A 21950-nucleotide genomic window follows, 5' to 3' on the forward strand; every position below is an offset into this window, starting at 1 on the left:
TTAATTAACTTTACCTTTTACTATCTACACAAGTTTTTGACCTCTCTCCGGATATGTCGTATTAAAAGTTGTCGCAATAATTTCCCACTTGAATTTCCAGTTTGTAAGATGTTTCCGAAAGTAGTTTTCTATAGGCATAGTTAAAAAGTTGTTCCAATGGCCGTTTATAGAGCACTGAACTTTCGTCTGTCTTCCGATTGACCTCATATGCATAAGTTAAGTTTTAGTGTTTTTATGTAAATTATGGATCTGCCTATTTTATGCGTATTATATTTTGCCTTTTTGAAGCATCAAAGTACAATATTAAAATTTCAATAATTCTAACATGTGATGTAGTAGCCATGTAGCTTTTAATATAGAGTTTGTGAAACCATAACATATTATGAATGTTTTTTAAAATAATCAGTTAAAGGCATGCTTAGATATTTTGTTAAAAATTTAATTTCGGGATACCAAGCCATTCTATGACTCTACTATCATTTATGATTATGACTATGTTTTTCATCTTACAAACATTTTTCACTAAGGTTTCTTAACATGCAACGAAAGTACCTATATCTTTGTTATTTCTATAATTTCTGCTCAACCCTTCAACTTTCTAATCTCTCAAGTTATTAAGAGTCAAAAGAATTGACAATAGCATTAGACAAGGACAGACGATCGAGGTCAACGCCCCGCGAACCTGTCGGGCGGCACTGAACTTGTCTCAATGGACCATAAACCATAGATGAGGTTTCGTAAGGTCTAATATGAGATGCGTTTGTGGCGCAAGTTATAGAAAGTAGAGGGTAGGTAGTTCCTTCTACTTCCCATAGAAGGAACTAAATTTTGTAGAGCAAATGTGAAATACATAGATGACTCTAACTAAAAAGTAACTTAACATTTTACCATACACAATAAAATACATTTTACATTACACAATTTAGACAATTTCACACAGAAAATGGTGACAAAATGACATTTACACTTCAATTTTTTCAAATCTTCATCAGGCAAAAAGTCACTAAAAATCAATCAGGTTGGAAACACGTCCCACCAGTAAATTTTAACCCTTCCCACTACTTGGAGACGAAGTACTAAACTTCAGTCACTTTTATCAGTCTCTATAAAATTTTATTAATAATACTTACATACTTAGTATTAAGTATATTACGCATCTATGGTTTTACTTTACTTCTCGATATTTACAAAGATCGTCTCTCATAACTTGCACAGTTGCATTCTCAGCGCAAGAATACATTCAATGCGGATCCGGGTCCCCGCATAATTCTGTGATAATCCGACGAAATGTCATTGTTATATCACGGCTTTCACGAGAATACACATAGCTAGCTCATTTTGTGTACTGCACATCAAATGTAACACGACCTTGTGATCACCTGTATTAAGAGGGGAATTAGAGTGATTTTTGTAGTAAGGTTTACTTGAATAATTCTCTACTAAGACATTATGACTCCCTTTATTAATGGTCGAGTAGTAGATATACAAAACTAAAGTAAGTTAGATGATCATAACAAATTCTTTCTAAAACTAAAAAGAGCTTGTGCGAATAAACCAATCACTCCCGAGTCCCGACCGACTGGTTCTCATCAAATCTCATCACAATATTATTTGACCTTACGGGAATCAAAACCTACAACCCCGATTGTTGTATTCTCCGCTACTCGAATCTTTAACCCTGGGTAAGATAGTGCATCTTACTTCAACTACGAGTATCATCATCATCATCATTTCAGCCTTAGGACGTCCACTGCTTAGGAATCCACCACATCCATCCACCCACAAGGTGGACCGACGACCTGATAAAGGTAGCAAGAAGGCGCTGGATGCAGGCCGCTACCAACCGTGCGTTGTGAACTAATAGTATAGCAAAGATCAAAAGTCTGTCAAACTCCATACAAAAACACCGGCTATCGGTGTATAGTTACGGTCAAAGTTAGGTGGTGCAACTCAGCCTAAGCCACGCGGCTGTCAAGCAGCAACCATAGCAAGTTTTCATTGTTTAAAATGTCAACCGTTACCTTACCTTTATAACTGTTATGAGAAAACCAACATCAACTCATAACAATATCTCATACGTAATAACATTGATCACCAAAAGTGATGGGAATCAAATCATTCACGCCAAAACAGTTCTTGCGTCTTCATTAATAGAGTTTAATTAGTAATAATAATAAACATTTCAACGTCAACAAATTATGTGAACGAGTGAAGAAAGTTGATTGTTTTATTAGTCAGTTAGTTTAATTGTTGCGAGTTCTTTTAGCTAAGTAATAGTTTCGAATACCGTTACTTAAGTGTATTTTCTCTGACCTGTATAATGATTAATGTAAAGTTCTTATCATTGGAATGAGAATGAACAAAAATCTCAGGACCTTTGAATATTAGACAAGAGAAAGACTATTTTAATTTAATTTAATTTCTTGAATCACGAAAAATTGATTCTGTTGCATGCCGATATGGGTACCTAGCTGAACAATTGTATATTTTTATGTGACCTGTATGTACAGTCGCAGAATGAAAAGGTTCGTCACCTTAGTGTCGGTTTTCGCTTGCACTAGGTACTGTAAGTGTCAAATCTGCCAACATAACAGTGCAAGAAACAGTGCTGCTAACATTTAAATAAAAATGACGTTTGCTAACGAATAAGGTTTTGCTTGTTTATTTTTCTATCCCATCTGCATCAGTGCAATGTTACAAAATGTAGTTTTTTTATTTAATAGAAATAATAATGGCAGGTTGAACCAACAAGAAGGTTTTAGTTTATCAATCATAATAATCTTTTGACAATATAAATCGTCAAACAACTTTGATCTGAATAATTTTGAACTTTACTGACGAACAGTTAAAGATTATTTTCTCTAACTCGAGATTATTCTATAACATAGTTTCAAAAGGTAATATTATGTGCTCGCGATTCGTTGAAGGAATCAATTTGAAAACTGACGAACCTTTTCATTCCGTGACTGTACCTACATTATGCAATAAATGATTTTGATTTGATTTGATTGATTTGATTATCTCGTAATAAGAGTAGATATGTCTAGAGAAATATGGTTATACTTGATTTCACATTAACTAATTAATTGTCTTCTTGTTTTCAGGTAAGTAATCATCTTCTTTCAATCCTCGATTGGTGAGTAACGAAGAAAATAATTTATTACAGAGCCCTACACGAATCTGCATTTAGTTCAATCGCAAAAAGCACATAATAATTCTAGAAAAAAACTTGTAAGCTTCAACCTCGATTAGCCTTAGAATCGAACCTCGTACACATTCTACGTATATTTATATTCTAAAAAAAAACTCTTGATTTTAAAATGTTCTTCACGTCATATAAACATGGAAATAATAATCTGCTTCTAATAAATTACTGTGCCAATAAAAGAACTCGTTGCGCAAACGCAGATCGGAAGCTTGGGCCGGGAAATGTAGAGTTGGCTGCAAAATTACTGATAATAATAATTATTATTAATAATATTCCACAAATATCAGAGTATTAGCTCAACGATTACACGTAAAACTCATAAAACTCATTTATTTTTGCAAATAGGCTTTTAAAAAGCACTTTTACACGTCCCACTTGAAAATACCGCTTGAACTTTTTCCAAATAAATTGTACTGTATTCTTGTATCGTATAGGTTAATCTAAAACTGCTGTAGAGCTTTTCAATAAGTTTTCATTTTCAGTGGTTTAATTTTTGAAGCCTAGAATTATTTAGTGTAAACGTACACTTAAAAAGTATAATTTTCAATTTGCTTGCTTTAAATCGATGCGACGACAAGCAAATTGAAACGTAACATACTTTTACGTTACTGACTGTACAGCAAAAAAAGTCTAACTTGTTTGTTATACAATTGACACAAATGCTTTGCGTACGGCAATAACTATAAATTATACTGTTTACGCAATGGGACTGTTTGCACGATCTTGTAGAGTTATGCGTTTAAAAGAGTGCTAGAAAGTATGGCTATGTATATCCTAGAGTTAAGATTTTAAATGATGACTTAACACCTTATGTACACATGTTTGAACAAATAAATGTATCTTTATCTTTATCTAAGACTAAATGACCCGAACTAAAGGCATTGGGGGAGGCCTATGTTCAGCAGTGGACGTCCTGTGGCTGAAATGATGATGATGATGATGAAAGGCATCTGACGTAATAATCATCATCAGGTCATTTAGTCTGCAGGAGCACGATCCTGTCGAATTTACCAGAAGCAAATGGAGGTTTTTATTTACACACCCCACGCGGGTTGATGAGACCTGGGCCCCTAATTTTTAACGTCTCCAATACAGACGCGCTTCTTGTTTATTATTATTATTTATTAATGCAAAACACTTGTAAGATTACAGAGCAGGTCCAAAGCGCTTACAAGCTTAAAAATAAAATAAACATATCATACACTTAGGTCACAAATAAAATACATGCAGTTTATAAATTAAATGGCCCATAATGTTCTAATTTTAAGAACATAATGGATGCAATAAAATATTGAGTATTGAACATTAAATAATTTAAAGAAACACTGAACAAGAGAAAAAAAATGTCAGTGGTCAAATACATGTCAAAGAGATATTAATAAGTCACTTTAAAAAACAGAAAAATAAAAATAAATGTCAATGGTCAAAATACATGTCAGAGAAATACTACTGAGGCAATTTTAAATAGAACAATACAAATAAATGTCAATGGTCAAATACATGTTAAGAAATACAATTAGAGTCAATTTTAAACAGAAAAATAAAATATACAAATGTCAATGGTTAAATAAGTCAGAAAGTGTCATTTAAGAGAAGACAGAATTGGCGAAACACAATTCCAATCTGGTCAGCAAAAATGTCGATGTCGGTGTGCTGAGCGAGCAAGTCCCCAACGAGGCGCAGCGCGCGGGCNCCACGTACCGGAAAACGCAGCGTGAGACGTCCACCCACAAGGTGGACCGATGACCTGATAAAGGTAGCGGGAAGGCGCTGGATGCAGGCCGCTACCAACCGTGCGATGTGGAAGTCATTGGGGGAGGCCTATGTTCAGCAGTGGACGTCCTGTGGCTGAAATGATGATGATGATAGCAAAAATGTCGATGTCGGTGTGCTGAGCGAGCAAATCCCCAACGAGGCGCAGAGCGCGGGCGGTGGGCGCGTGCGCGGCGCGCTGCGTGCGCGTTTCGGGGCACGCTAGCAGGCGCGGCGGGCGGCGCGGTGCAGTTTGCACTCCCGAGGCGTCCCGAGGTATGTTCCTTGGAACCAGTAGACATAGCCTCTCCAAGACAGATGGACTCTCAATAACATTCCTTATAATTAGGAGATAATGCTTTAGGAGGAGTATAAGTCGCCTATATTTGAGAGACTCCATATCGACCATTGCACATACGAACATTGACGGATACAGGTATGGGTAGTACCCGTATCGCTTTTTATATAACCAGCGCGCAAACTTACGCTGTATTTTTTCCACTAAGAGAACATATTTGTTCTCGTAGGGGTCCCATACTACCGCACCATACTCCAGTTTACTGCGGACGTATGCATTAAATAAAACTTTTGCCACTGAGAGGTTGTCAAACTGCGCCGCTGTTCTCATTACGAAACCCAGCATACTACTCGCTTTTTTACAGGTCGCTAATACGTGGGAATGAAAGTCCAATTTTTCGTCAATAATTAAGCCTAGGTCTCGAATGTTATCAACTCTTACCAGTGGCGCGTCAGATAGTCTATACGTTGCGCATATTGGTCTCCGCTTACGCGAACAAGTAATAACTTTACACTTGTCATTATTAAGTGGGAGATGGTTTTCCTGGCTCCATTTGTACACAAAGTCAATATTATCATTCTGCAGCGATTGGGTATCATTCTTCGATTCTTCTTGACCGATCCGTATCGCAGAATAGAAGAAATCGAAGAAGCGCGTCTGTATTGGAGACGTTAAAAATTAGCGTAATCGGGGCACTGATGTTCGCATAAAGTCCCTTAGTCGCGTTTTGCGACACCCACAGGAGAAGTGAGAGTGATCACTAGTTATGTATATTCTACTTTGCCAGAAACACACGGCTTCTGATAGAAAAATATTAATTTCCGTATTTAATTCCAACTTATTGAACTCGAATAACTTTCGTTTATTAGTCACCATAAGTGCCAGGAAAGTGTTTATACAAATTGCAATCGATACGGCTTGTACAGTCTGGAAAATATTTTCAATTGAGAATTTTTATTAGGCATTTCGCTTAGATATTACGTAAGAGCAGAAAGTTTTTTGCAGTAAACCAAATATTATGTAATATTTAATCTTATATTATCTAAACAAGAACAAGGTATTTGACCCAAAAACTAAAAGCACTTGGTTTCTCTTCTAGTCAGGTTATTATAGGTACTTGCTTCTGCCCGCGGCAACTCCCGCATGTGTTTCGGTAGTTACAGAATATCTTTTCTTGTTTCTGGTCATATGATTTTAGGAAATGGTCCGTTCCCATCTCACATTTTCGCACCCAATACCGATATTTGTGACAAAATACAGATATAAGTAACTAGCGGCCGTCCTCGACTTCGTACGCGTAGATCCCGTTTTACCCCCTTAGAAGTTGAATTTTGCAAAATCCTGTCTTAGAGAGCACCTACGTTCTAAAAGGAACCCCCAGTGGAGTCAGTCAGTCAGTGACCTTTTGCTTTTATAGATGTAAGATGTTTTAGTAATAGTAGGCGTAGAGGTCTGGTGACAACTAAAAGATGGCCGTTTCCTTGGATTTTTTTAAGCATTGCTCTACTAAGTATTTTCTCTTCTTTATAAATCTATGAACACGCTTAGATTTAGCTTCATCGGCCTGTCCCGGTATAAATTGTGGGTAACTTTTAAAAAATCCCTTTTTACTTGCGGGATATCATTTTTTCGTTGTAACTTCTTATTTCTCCAACTGTACCCACTAAAAATAATTATGTAACTAAATTAAATAATTTCAAATTCGTAATGCGATTGTCGGACGCATACTTCTTGAATATTTAATGCGATTTTATTATTCGATTGTTGTCGGTGAAAGTTTCGCTTTCGTATTAGATGTTATCATTTGAATACCATGGGGAGTGTGTAATAGAAATAGAATAATTATCAATCATAGTTCTGCAAAGCTATTTTAGGTTAAAAGGGTCGTAGGCATTCGTAGAGCTGACCTCTGCACTTATACGTAGAGCAAAAGTCATATTGTGATCTAAATGATAACATTTAACTAATACAGAAAAATAATAAAGATTTTTTATAATACAATCTATAATATTATGACTACAAATGTCTCAATTAGTCAATCTCTTGAACCAGTTACTATGTGAAGTTGTGTGGTATCAATGAAAGATTTAAATCGCATTTGTTCTGGATATTTATAGCTCTATCCCTTTAGTTCAAGCCAGCCTGCACCATATTATCCACAGATGGACTCCTTATATCGCCTTTAGTCACTTCGAGTAACTTAATATTATTGAATTTGAACACCAATGCTCCAGTTTATCTTCACAAAAACATTGTTATGTTCAATCTTTAAATTAACACTTCTGATTTTTCTTTGTTTATGATCTGTGGGAAGAGGGCGCTGATCTTCTGAGATACAGGTATTCTATACCTAGTTCGGAAATCAGAGTTCTTTTAAAGTATCTGTATTATGTTATGATTAATAAAGAAATTTATTTATTTATTTACAAATCACAACCAGACATGTCGAATGATGTGTGCCACAGTATGACGTAAAAATCACAGCTCCGCATCACGTATGAATCACGCATCACGGAATCACGCATTTTGAATCTGTGCCAAACACTGGAGTGTTTTGCTCATTCATAAGAGTATAGTGGGCAAAATACTGGATTCTTAGAAAAAATATTAGTAATCCTTATTTCTTTGAATGAAAGACGAGAGAGTTAAACCCAAACATACAATAAATCAGTTTTTATGTTGGCAGCAAAATTGTTTGGACTTTTTTACAGTTCTTTTCAGGTTCAATAGGTACACATACGTATTGGTAAGTGTGGTTACTTACTTCTTTATTACTCATAATATCTCAACGAATTTGCTACTCTACACAAAGTTGAATAAGTAAATTAGTAAGTAACTAAGTACCATTCTAGATACCTCTATTTCTTACAAAGTTTTGTTTGTTAAAAACATTATAACTTAAATCGACTGTCAGTTCTACAACCTAATTTATTAACTTTCTCTAATAATATGAAGGATAAAAGTTAATTAAAGCAGTTAAATGTTTAACTTTAATTTCTTCTGAAGAATTTCTCCCGCTTTAGTTGCCCGTAAATTATATTGCGCATAATTTATGTACAGATCGTGACAAACCAAAAAAGTCGTGTCTCGTTTCTCATAAGCCCAAACATTGGCCAAACGTATTGCCCTTTTGGCACACTAGCCACATCCGGCACTCCGCTAAATATACCGGGGTGTTGACCCTCGACCGATATCTGGGAATTAGCAAGACATAATACAACTATTCCTGCACATCTGGGTTACTGACTCATAATTGAGATGTCACGTAAACGTAATCGTGAACGTAGTTAATGTTAATGGTTACTGTTTTAGAATTGTTCCAAAGTTCACTCTCTGTGAAATGGATTTGAATGTAATTCAAGTCCTCAATGCGGCTAATAAAAACATGAACTATGGCTGTTACTACATATATGGAAGAATATGTTTTATTACTGTAAGGATAATAATACAGGGTGTCCCAAAAAGTAGTGCCAAGCTGAAGTCCAGAGGTAGAGCATCACTAGGGCTAGCCTAGCCTTTTGATTCATGAAACTTTTTGTAGAATTCATGTAACATTACGATGTAATTTAGTTAGGTAGGTACGCCTCTACTTTACTTTTTTTAGCTTGACATGCTAAAGAGGATTAGCTAGCTCTTGGAAGAGTAGAGAGTTGGGGTAATAGTAGAATTAAGTGAGAGTATTATTACTATAGTTCACTTCTACTTTGTAAAATCTTTAAGTGCAACAGGCATACCTACCTATTTTCGGGACACAGTAAACCTTAGGCCTTATTCTAGCTAGATCATGACGCAGACAAAATATCAGTCTGCTGCAGTAGTCAACAAAGCAATTGGCTTTTATTAAAGGTAACTCCAGACTCGGAATTGATATTTCCTTACGTTCGTTTTGATTATTTGTCAACCTTGTGCCCAGGGTCACATTTATATTGCATTCTTACTCATGTAGAACCACAGACTTTTTAATAACTGAGATTTTTTGCCGTAACTGCTGAGTAAAGTTTTTGTATGCAGATAAAATCAATTCTTACAACTCAAATGATTGTCTGAAAAACTTTAGTCTGAAATTCGTAAGGAATCTTTCGCTAAGAACTGAATGAGATTTTATCAATCCGGTTTCAAATCTTAATGAATGGGAAATTAAAGTGAAAGAATAATTTCGTAATGCGTACAAAGTCCATGCAATAAACTTCACACAATCTCCTTTGTTTCTCGAAACACTGGCACACAACAAAAATCCGACAGCGTCCTTAAAAGTAAACAACCATAGACAAAGACTGACAGGTCAATGCATCAAGGCATCAAGGGTCGTGCAGCCTTTCGCAAAATGGAATTACGAAAGAGTACGTAAGCGAAGATACATTAGCTGGATGCAAACGTGGCTTAACGGTCCGCGGGCTTAGCCTTCCGACCACAGCTTAGAGGTTTCTATGCTCTGTGCTTACGACCTACATAGACGTGATGTTTGTCCAAATTAAGCCGCGAAAGATGGCCGCAGCGGGATATATTTTTTTGCTTGCTAACGATCGAAACGATTTTGCAGTTTGTTAAGTCGATATTTTCAATCTGGTTCAAGAGTTTTTCTAAGGAGTTCCAAAAAAGTAGCAGGAGAGTTAAACGATTAATCATAGATGATTAAGTATTCTTCAAAACTTTCTGATGGAATTTCGCACTATAATTTATGTATCAACAAAAAAGGCAACTTTCATTAAACTATTGTTCAAAATAAGGGCAATTTTCTTTAAAAGATCTTGATAGTTCTTTTCTTAATTAATCAAAATAACATAAGCGTGTTTGCCCAAATGTAAACGGTGTCGTGCTGCCATATCGGTCATCATTACTGCCTCGCGTGTGCACCCCAAGGCATCAGCTATTCAATTAAGGCCAGTATTGACGGGTCAAATTATCGCGGACACGTGAAGTTCCATTAAAGTGATTAGCGATGACATTTCATCATGTCCAGTTTAGATGGGTTCATATTGATGGCTTGCTTTCTCGTCAGTTGATTAGTTTGCTCTATTTATTCTAGATTTTGGTCACTGCTTCAGCGTCACAAATCGCAATGCTCTTTTTGAAGGCTAAATCTTGTCATCATCAATATTTCGGTCATGATTTTCGCATAAGTGAGTTAAGAGTAAGAGTAAAGACTTGATCCAATGTGGACTAAAGTTAGTCCGAATCATGAATATGGTTTACACACTCTTATTATAGTTTTAAGTACTGCTTTTGTCACCACTTACTCGTACTAGTCTAAATGAAATCTTACCCATATTATTGAGGAATTAACGAACAAGATCCGATTACACTGGAAAAAAATTGTTCATATAGCAGTCAATATCTAAATCGATCTAACCATACCCTACAAAGACATGAAGCGGGCATTCACATTAGCAATTGGTCAATTTATGTGCCAAGGGACGAAGGGACCCGCACCGAGACAAATTGACGGTTAACCCTTGACATTGCTTTTATTGGTTAATTGTAACTGAAAACTTTAACTGTGTGACAGTAATGGCGACCCAACAGCGTTGGTAGTTTTGTTAAAATACTTCCTGGTTTTAAGGGTATGCATTTGTTTGGTTTTTGTATCTCCAGCTTCTTAAATTTGCCTAGTTAAGTAAGTCATTCATTGAAAACTTGAGAAATAATAATCATTTGATGTGCCAATAAATTCTGTGAAGACTTCTTCTTCTTCATTGGCAGCTGTTTGGTTTTGAGAACCATGATAGCTGTGACTAAAGAGACAATAACAAAATAAAATAAAAAAGACTACTTACTTACAGGACCTTCATGCATGTGGTTATAAAACAATGTCTTTGACTCATTATCTATGTCTAAAGTGGTATTCATGCGGTCTACCATTCTCTATGCTCTTGGAAACACAATAATTCTGGTGTTGCATAAAATATACTTACATGTAAATACAATAATTAAACTTATAATTCTCACAATATTTCTTTGAGAAACGGACGCCAATGACACATCTTTTTATTATCATTAGTCATCGAACGGTCGTCTGTCCATCAAAGCTGAACAAATAGCCATTGAAACTTAACACTGACACAACATTTGCTCAGCTAGTATCAACAGTTTTTCTTGATTTACGAAAAATAATACAGCTTATGTTACAGGCTGTTATTTGCTTGTCCTGCCTAAGTGTTTTAAAATGTATCTGTGCAAAAGGATGCAGATTCTAAAATTATTTAGTATTTAAGTATTATGTTAGGATAAATTTAACTCATTTGCTATTCCGAGGACATTGTATTATGTAGAGCTATCAATTAAATTTAAAAATGAAACAACTAACAGCTGAAGATTAGAAGCGATTTATTTCAGAACTTAGTTTACATTGAATAAAATATTAATGACTAAATCGTTTTAACGGCTATTACGATCATAATCTGAAGCTGCGGCGCACTTTTTAAACTTTACCAACAGATCCACTCATGCGCATCTTTTTAAAATGGAAGACACGTATAACGGCCATCTCTCACGGAATTGGAAATAAAATGAATTGGATTAGTTCACCAACGACATCCTATTTGGATCTACAGCTGTAGTTTCATTTTATTCCGTGAGCATATTATTATTATGACGTCAAGCAGTGAAATGAGATAAAATTGTGATTAACTGTGGGACTTCTTAAAATGTAAAAATTCGTTCTCCATTATCGAAAATGCATGAGGTAACCGATGATAAAATTTACTTGCACCTAAACACAATTACTATTCTTTCATTCTTCTTACTTAGAAAATTCATAGCCTTCAATTTCATAACTTAATGTCATATGTCCCCTAGATGGCAGAGGACGTCCACAACAGTCTTCCATTGCGTTCAGTCTTCAGCTACGTCTATTTTACCTTACCCCGTTCAAGTTATTTATTTGTTTGATTTTCAATAGAAAGTTTGAATTTTTAAAAACCTACTGTCCAAGCTTTTCTCAACACAATCTTCTATTTGTCACGATCTATGATCACATCTTGGCCTTGTTTTTGCCGTGCCCCGTTCATCTCGAACATGTGCAACTTCCTCTGTTCTGTGCACATGTGGCGATTTGCATCGCTCGTTAGCGTTTCAACTGTGTGATACCTACAATGACTCAGGCTAGTGTTGTTCTAAGGGATACGTTCGGATCCGTACGGTTCGGATATAAGGTTTTTTATTTAGCCTAGTTAGGTCCTTTAGGTAGGCACACTCTATTTAGGGTACACACGTCCCAAATATACACTCGACATCAAATAAATCGCACCTCCCGCGACAAGCACTTTCCAACGCAATGCATCCCCACTTCCTACCAATATTGGTCTAGTTCTAAGCTTACTTTCATTAAAGGAAAGGTTTTTACCCCAAAAATGTGTCTTTAGAAGGATCTAGAGTCACTTCTTCAAAAAATAGGTAGTTACGCTTGAGCCAATTTTTATGGCTATAAAACTGTTAAGTTGGGATTGATCGCTATCCATCTGTTAAAGAGGACACGTGAGATCATTATTTGGTTTTATAACCATAAAAATTGGTCTAATTGATCCCAGAGGTGAGCCCAAAGTGAGGTATTTTTTCAAGTCACATTTATGGTATATGGTTATCATTTATTAAGAAAATAAATGTGTTTTTCTTTAAGGATATTTATTGGGCTTTCAAATAACACCAATATTGTTGGGGCACCATGATTGTGTCAGAAGAAAATCTTTAAAGTTCGCGTCGCGGAAGGTGCGATTTATTTGATGTTGAGTGTAGATTACCCTACAACCACTTCGGAACTACATTTCTACACCAGAATTTCTGAAGTCGTTTCAATGAGGGTTTTTGACATGACATTGACAGATATGTCAAAATCCACCAATCATGCAGCATTTGGACCTCCCGTCTACGTATTGCCATCTGGCGGATTTTTCAATCGCGAAAACCCTCATTATTGGCGCAAATTCTTGGATAGCATGAAAGCTTTTGACTTTGGAGAAGAGACTCATTCCATTAGACTGGTGGTTCCCATTCAGGGTTATTAATTAATTTTAATTCCCATCAATTTACTCCTTTATTTAAAGGAAAATTGTGAACTTTCTTCCACAAATCCTTATCCGGTTATACGAATTTATGGGGATTGATGGGATCTGCCATACAGATCCCAACGCCAATTTCTTTTATTGTACAAGCATACTTAACTAAAATTAAGGTGACGTAATTATTTACAAATCGATTCTCTTTAATAAAAAAATCTATTTTCGTATACCTATAGTTACCGTTCTCATCATCCCTACCCAGCTATGCATGACTATTAGCAGTGAGTACTATGCATCCATTGTAGCCGTTGCAATGAGTATTTCCACACTTGCCATCATTTTGTCTTACAAAACAAACGAGTGGCAAATCTTAGCTATGTGATGATACATACTTTGTATTATTATAACATTGCATGTATGGTCAATAATTCAAACATGGATTACATAAAATAGTTTAAAATAATACATACAATGTATCTTTGTATTGTCACAAATCTTTATGTTAAACTATTAAAATATTGTGCACTTTCTGTAAGAAGTCGCGTAACTTTGGTTCTTTTATTCCGACCTCTTGGTTGGATCTCTTGGAATGTGGAAATGCAATATTAGTTATAAAAGAGTATAATGTTACCTGAACGGTTTATACCCTTACAAGCGATACGTGATTCAATGCCAGTTGGTCCAATTTATCACAGTGCGTTCCAAGTATTCCAACCTTTTTGCGATGTTCATAATCTCGATATTTGTAATTTTGAAAGAGTTCCAATTTTGAATTTCAAATATTCTTCTTTTTAATTATTCAGATTTATTAATTTTCTGTGGCTAAAAAGTTCCGATTTCAAAATTAAAAAATTGCTTTGATCACGTTTGCCGATGATAATGTTATTTACAAACAATGTGTCTGTTTTCAAATGTGCAGACAAAAATTAACCTAGAATCTTTCAAGAAGTTATTAAAATGTCTTGCCCTGTATTAAAATGTAATAGTAAGTAATCCCATATCACCCCTATTAAGTTCTGAAACACTTCCTCAAAGTTTTTTATGTGAGCTTGCATAACTTTTTGCATTTATATTCCTTACGACTTTAATTCAGATTTATGCATGCGTGCACTTACCAAATAAAGAAACACAGACAAGACAATACTGATTATCATCAGAAATGACCTTATTCGAATAAATAAAAAACTATCTAACACATTTTGCAAGCTCACAGATCTACCGGCGAATAACGGTGTATCAAAACGTGACTCGACGTTAGATAAACTTGTTTGTCTTCTCGTCTGACGGCTTACAAAATCGATGAACACTGATAATGTTTCACAGAAATTGGAACTATCTAATAGTAAGGATGTAGGCCTGTTTACTGAACTTATCTACGTACCTACGGTGGTAACTGTCTTGTTGAAAGGTCATTTTGGGATTTAAAATAAATGCTGGAAAAGCTATGTTGATAGACATATAATTATTTTATTTGTTATTTATTACATACTAGATACGCGGGAAAAGCCTGGATGCGGGCAGCGCAGGACCGTTCATTGTGGAAAACCTTGGGGGAGGCCTTTGTCCAGCAGTGGACGTCATTTGGCTGAAACGACGACGACCTACTAGATAGGCATACATATAATTTCACAGTATCTCACTCTCAGACTAAAGTAATAGATCTTTGAGATAGTGCGCTTTACGGATGAAGATTTTTTTTAACTTTTTGTACCTACAATACAGAATCCGTTGTCGATGTCAAAAGTCAACCTTTTGATTCTGTATAGAACATAATAATATAACAGTTAGAAATCGTTTTAAACTCATGAAAAGGCCAACAGTAAACAATGTGAACTAAGGGTCCGAGCAAAAAGTTGAAAAAGCCCAACTGCTGGGCACGACTGCAGTTCATTGATGAGGGAAAGAGAGGGCCGAGTTTGGGAGAAAACGCCCAAATGAGAGAGCGAGCGAGATTGCATTCCAAACAAGCATTATGTTGACTCGGCGTGCGAGGGCGCCCAAACTTCTCAATAAACTAGGACTCTCCTAGCAAATAGGATCGAACCAGTTTATTCCTTATTAGGTACTAGAAAATGCTAAGTTTTTTATAAATCTACATCAAACTCTAAATATTTAAGCAAGAGACATAAAAACGCAATGCTCGTTAATTTTTCTATGAAAAGAAACGACTTCGCACCTCATTGTTTTTCCGTATAAGGGCATGACAATAATACAATTTTTCAAGAATGGCATTACCACATCATTACCTTTATACCTCACGGGTGGGACCTGCAGTCCTGAAATACAGGGCTGCCCTAAATTAGGCTCCAGTCACACCATTCTCTGTTCCTTCATAATGTATGTTTAATTCTAATTGTAACTTTAGATGTAATGTATTAAGCCCTATAAGGTGTGAAAATAAACAATTTTATTATTTTTTATTATTTTATTACGATGACGGATGATAACCATTGTGAACCGGCTTGTCCGCAAACTAGCGAACTTTATGCAGTCCCTGCAGCCAAGCGGCGCGCGCGCACCGCTCATTGGCCCGCCAGCGGCCGCGCGACTCGCACGCATCTGTCATCGACAACTCTCCACATTTTTGGAGAACCTCGCAACCGATCGGTGCCGATGACGTCACTCAAACCAAAATTGTGTCCGTCCAAATTGTGGTCCCTGTGATTAGTGTGTAGTGATTGTGCAGACTGTAAAGGAGAAACCGAGGATACTTTCACTGGACTGAAAGTTGAAGATTATTCTTTCGGAGGACTTCTTTATACGGACACGGGAGATTGTACATCAAAAGGTAACTGTCGACAAGTTTTTGAAGTAAACAGTCATTAAAATCTGTATTGTGTACACTCAACTTCGCTATGTAGGTCAATCCACATCAATATTACGAGTAAATATTGATAATGTCACGGACTACTTACTTCCTAAAATAAAAGCGTAGCCATCTCTGTTAAAAATGTAAATAGTTCTTATATTGGAAAATATTGTAAACAAAGTCTCATTCTTATAAAACTGCCTCTGTCATTTATGTTTGAGAATTTTTTTCTAAAGATGGATATGTGAATCACGTGAAAATATTTTCTCTCGACCTTACACTTGCAGACGTTATCATATTATCATACGAAGCTATCTCAGCTATCTCTTTGATCTCCACATAAATTTGCATACGATCTCGCAAAGCAAATCTGTAAACGCTGTTATTTTCACTTGCAGCATTAGACGGATTAATAGCGCCTTTTATATTTAATACTTGCAATTTCGTACACGAAAACTTGATAATGATGAATAAATTACCTCTGTACAGGTTTTTATCTTCGCCAACAAACTTTCTCAAGAAGATAATAACGTTATTCAAGTAAACGCAACAGTGAACAAATATCATTAAGAAGAAACATGTCTTCAGCCCATTACTTTTGAAGACGTGTCCACTGTTTAAGATAAAAATACTGAAGACCAATTAGATACAAGAAATGATTATCCTATTACATCTGGTAATAAAGACAATAATATTACTACAGTTAAAGCAGAAAATAGAGACAATTAATTGCATTCGCCGATTATTAATGCTAAATGTGTAATATCAGATACCAGTTTTAATCTAGGCAATTAAATAGAAACGATCTAAATCAGTTCTAACTGTGAGTACTTTCTACTGATACTGTCGGACATGGAGACACATTATTTTAAATGGATCGCCATATTCTTTGGTGCTACATTATCTAAGCCACATTTCAACCGCTAATGTTCTTAAGTGGCCAAGCTAAGTTCTTGGTTAGTGAAATTTCTTTACCGATCAACAAGTCACTCATGCGCATTTTGTTATTCATTCCTGCAAATGTCTGAGTTATTACTTTTAATTATATCTACTGAAGCTATGATTATCCCAGTCGAGTCATGATCAGATATTTCTTTATAATCTACGGGAATGAATGTAGACACCTGTGGGAGTCTCTTTCTTTGTACTCCTATTTAACATTCTTGGTCACGCTCTGCTGAGTTACTCCCTCTGCTTACGTGTTACATAATGAAATGTTTGGAACTTAAGGAAAGGACCCTCTATTTTCACTTAAAAGTAATTCTTGCTTGGCGATTTTAAAATTTGTTCTACTTCCGATTGGTGTCGTAATAAATTGCCTTATTGGGTTCTATTAATAGAAAATACCAACAATTAATAAGGTAAACATAACTGTTTGGCACTAAAAAAATATGAATAGAAGCGACCGCACTGAAAATTGTTAATTAAACGTCGTGTTTCTTAAATTTAATTTTGAAATTTCTTGAAAAACTTGGCGTTTTATTATTGATCTCAAATAAATCTTTCGTCGAACTTCCGTAACCAGACGTAAAGTTATTTTATTAAATACCAATGGAATTTGTACCGCTAGTTGTTACCGCTTGATCGATCGTCAGAACTTCACTAAATTCACTTAAACTACACTCGGCATCAAATAAATCGCACCTCCCGCGACAAGCACTTATCAAACGTATGCATCCCCACTTCCCACCAACATTGGTACCATTTGAAAGCCTAGTTCTAAACTTCATTTCATTAAAGGAAAGGTTTTTACCCCAAAAATGTGTCTTTACAAGGATCCAGAGTCACTTCTTCAAAAAATAGGTAGTTACGCTATAGCCATTTTATATGACTATAAAACTGTTAAGTTGGGATTAATCGCTATCCATCTGTTAAAGATGTAATCAAAAAACAAAGTTTGGTCGATGGCCGCGCAAAAAAGAAAGACGCCAATTTCCGACATTGTCTTTTGTCGGCCGTTTGGTGTAGTGGTTCAGAACGGACTACTATGCCGAGAGGTCCCGGGTTCGATTCCCGGCCGGGCATAAATTGAAATGATGAAATTTAATTTCTGTGACGGGTCTGGGTGTGACTATGTATAATATTTATGTATTTAAAATAAAAGTATATAAGTAGTATATCCGTTAAGCTTAGCACCCATAACACAAGCATTAAGTTGCTTACTTTGGGGCTAGCTGGCGTTGTGTGAAATTGTCCAAAGATTATTTATTTATTATTTATAAATTACAACTGTATTTCGGTAAAATAATAATTTTGTTTTTTGCTTCTGCTCCATTGCACTTTGTCCCATAAAATAAAACTCGATAGAAACAATATCTTTAAAATTCTTATTATTTTTTTTAATTTTGACTGTGAGAGTTAATTTTATTTTTGTTTTTGGCGTCCTTTTTGTGACGCATAAAAAACATTACCTTTAACCATTACGACCATACATTTATATAAAATATTTTTTTCTAGAAAGTACCTACGTACAAAAATGGGGTTTACAAGTCCAAACTTAGCTACAGATTTTTAATATTGCTTATTTTTTGTGATCGTTTAGTTTTAAAATTACTTTGAATATACTTTTTTAGAAATATGATTACAAACATTGTTTCAGTTACACAAATGAATACGAGTATAGCCGAATTGGTTTTCAACCAATACAAAACCAGTTCACACACTCATTTTGTTTATCAATTTAGAGTAGAGAAGAAGTCAACCTTTTTCTGAAATTACCATTTAACCAATTTTACCATAACATTTGACCATTTGGCCAATGCACGTTGCACCAACTTTTCACCCAACACAAATGTTCCAAAACACTACATTCGATTTACAAACGTGTGAACATCGCTCCAACAACGTTGGATCCGAGCTGGTTTACGGGCATTCCTGTTTGAACCCGCCATTGAAGTCTGGATGTCAGTAAAGCTCGCTGAAAGTCATAGGGTGTGGGTGCGGGGTGTTCACCCTCATGTCGTCTATTGGCATGGGTTCGGAGAGCAGCATAGTGCTGGGACCAACATTAGGTGGCGGGACCCCATTGGACACGATCGCCCCGTTGGTAGAATGGCCAGGATTTCCATTTGACTCTTGGCGCATGATGTTCCGACGCCATTTTGCTCGGGCATTCTGGAACCACACCTGTGCGAAAAAGAAAGTGTTTCAATATGTATACCTGCGCTCTGAACGACGCCGATAAAATGCGAGAATAGATTAGGCCTATCATTGGAGAAATGAACTACATTCGGCATCAAATAAATCGCACCTCCCGCGACAAGCACTTATCAAACGTATACATCCCACCAACATTGGTACCATTTGAAAGCCTAGTTCTAAACTTCATTTCATTAAAGGAAAGGTTTTTACCCCAAAAATGTGTCTTTACAAGGATCCAGAGTCACTTCTTCAAAAAATAGGTAGATACGCTATAGCCATTTTTATGACTTTAAAACTGTTAAGTTGGGATTAATCGCTATCCATCTGTTAAAGAGGACACGTGAGATCTTTATTTGGTTTTATAACCATAAAAATTGGTCTAATTGATCCCAGAGGTGAGCCCAAAGTGAGGTCTATTTTCAAGTCACATTTATGGTATACTAGCTTTCCGCCCGCGGCTTCGCCCGCGTGGAATTTTGTCTGTCACAGAAAAACTTTATCGCGCGCGTCCCTGTTTCAAAAACCGGGATAAAAACTATCCTATGTTCTTTCCCGGGACTCAAACTATATCTATGCCAAATTTCATCAAAATCGGTTGCGAGGTTTAAGCGGGAAAGCGTAACAGACAGACAGACAGACAGACAGACAGAGTTACTTTCGCATTTATAATATTAGTTGGGATGTTAATCATTTATTTAGAAATGAAATGTATTTTTCTTTAAGGATATTTATTGGGCTTTCAAATAACACCAATATTATTGAGGTACCATAATTGTGTCAGAAGAAAATCTTTAAAGTTCGCGTCGCGGAAGGTGCGGTTTATTTGATGTTGAGTGTATTTATAAATCTAAGTATTTATTACTGCTAATGTTATTAATAATTGATTTCCTTGAATTTATACACTAAACACGTAGCGGTAATGATACCAATTTGAAATATGTTTATTTTAGTTTACCGCTATAACTGCAAAAATTCTCGTTAAAATATTATGTATGCGTTTACTTAGCCTCTATTAAATTCAAATGATTTCCTAGTTTGCTATTTGCATGTCGCGACGACTTTTATGTATTCACAGAGAAAGTTTATTTTTCGTTGTTTAATGTTTATTTGAGTATCTGGTAGTTCACGTAATAGTGTAGTCAGTACTTCAGTCTACTTCGCACGATTTTCCTTCACACGAATGTTGAATTTTGGGATTTAGTTTTTTATATCTTGCTTTATCTTATTTACGGGACTATTCTCAGTCCCACCTCTCGCTCCCACCGCTGCAACTCCTGTGTAGCCAGGATCTAGGTACAGATTGATCTTATAAAATATAATCCACAAACGGGAATAAATTCAATTGACCCGTCACGATATTACAATTTCTATAGGGGGAATAAAATATATTTTTGAATATTTACGAAGTACTGGTATATCACAAACAAAATTTGAGCACCAGCATCACTCTTTACACCTCATAGATTCTTAAGTTTCATGGCAAAAATTTCCATCTCTTCATCAAAAATTATAGATATTTCTTCATCCATAATAATTATTATGGATATTATGGAATCAAAGAAGAAATCAGAGGTGAAATTTCACCTTGATACTTGTTTCGTAACCAGCCAGGATCTTTCCATGTGATTCATATCCTTAAGTCCCACCTTAACCTTCAAGTCGCCTTTAAAGTCCGTGTCTTTAACAATGTTTTTATAGCCTGCATAATTAACTTGTTTTGTCTCTCTTAAACGGTTACTTTAGTGCTTACCTACAAAATTATTTTCAAGATTGAAAAGTTGTAATTAATTGCTTATATCGGCATCAAATTCATTTTTTGTATAGCGTGGGTAAACACTCAGTTTAGAGAAACTTGTTGGAATTAAAGTTAATGATTCATTACGTTGGTAACATCTCTACAAGACTTTATTAATGATAATAATTTAATTACTAATATAGCTACAACATTTCATCGTAAAAACACTACAAATAGTACTCTTGAGAAATCTGTACTTATATAAATCGTAAATGAATGCAATGATGTTAGTGAAAGACTTTCAAGTTGTTAATGAGTTCCAACAATTTGGCGATACACTTGACTGCGCTGTTCAATCAATGTTAATTTAATTATTCGATAATAAATCGCGTAATCATCAGGCATCATCGCTCGATCGACAATTAGTGATGTGTTCCTGTATGTAACCTAGTTATTAGCTCTGTCATCAACCTATAATTAAACGTAATGCTGGCTGCACTGCACTCAGGAAGCGCACCTATTGTCGACGGCTTAACGAACCGGTTTTCCGTTCTTAATTTGTGCAACACTGTGCCAAACTGCCGTGGTACATCTGTTGTTATCCCGGTAATCGAAAATTTACCGTCTTCTATTGTAAACTTGTAACTACTGAGGTTAAATTATAATCCGGTATCACGGTATCAGACCTCATGAACCATAGGCGTCTGAGATGGCTTAATCGAACTGGCTTTGCCGTAGGATATTTAATTGTCCTTTTATTGCATCGAATAAATACTTTTCTTTCTTTCTTTCTTTTACTTTAGTATTATTTTGATCGATATCTGAAAATCTTAATGATAACTATGTAACTTAAAAGAGCACAATTTGACGTAAGTAGTTAGAAGATTTCGTTTCCATTTCCCCTGAGAAGGTAAATTCGTCTATACAAATCCTTATATCTTTTGAAATGTTTCATTAGATTGCTTAATTTATCGCTGTACCGTTTGATGCTATAATTAAATTACATTTACATA

At 35.6% G+C, this 21950-nt stretch overlaps 1 protein-coding gene across 4 annotated transcripts in view; it reads left to right on the forward strand.

Annotated features, from left to right (window-relative positions):
* LOC114359406 (uncharacterized) overlaps positions 1-21950 on the forward strand; it is a 98812-nt gene that overhangs the window by 43498 nt on the left and 33364 nt on the right. Inside the window, exon 1 of one of the 4 annotated variants that reach the window (XM_028313802.1) lies at positions 15765-16040. The exons of the other annotated variants lie outside the window; for them this stretch is intronic. The gene's annotated coding sequence lies outside the window, so the exon portion shown is untranslated. Of the gene's footprint in view, positions 1-15764; positions 16041-21950 lie in introns of those variants that run through there. 4 annotated transcript variants of the gene reach the window in all.

This window comes from Ostrinia furnacalis, unplaced genomic scaffold (genome assembly GCF_004193835.3).
Source record: "Ostrinia furnacalis isolate ACB-3 unplaced genomic scaffold, ASM419383v2 OfSCF4384, whole genome shotgun sequence".
In the NCBI taxonomy this organism is placed as follows: Eukaryota; Metazoa; Arthropoda; class Insecta; order Lepidoptera; family Crambidae; genus Ostrinia; species Ostrinia furnacalis.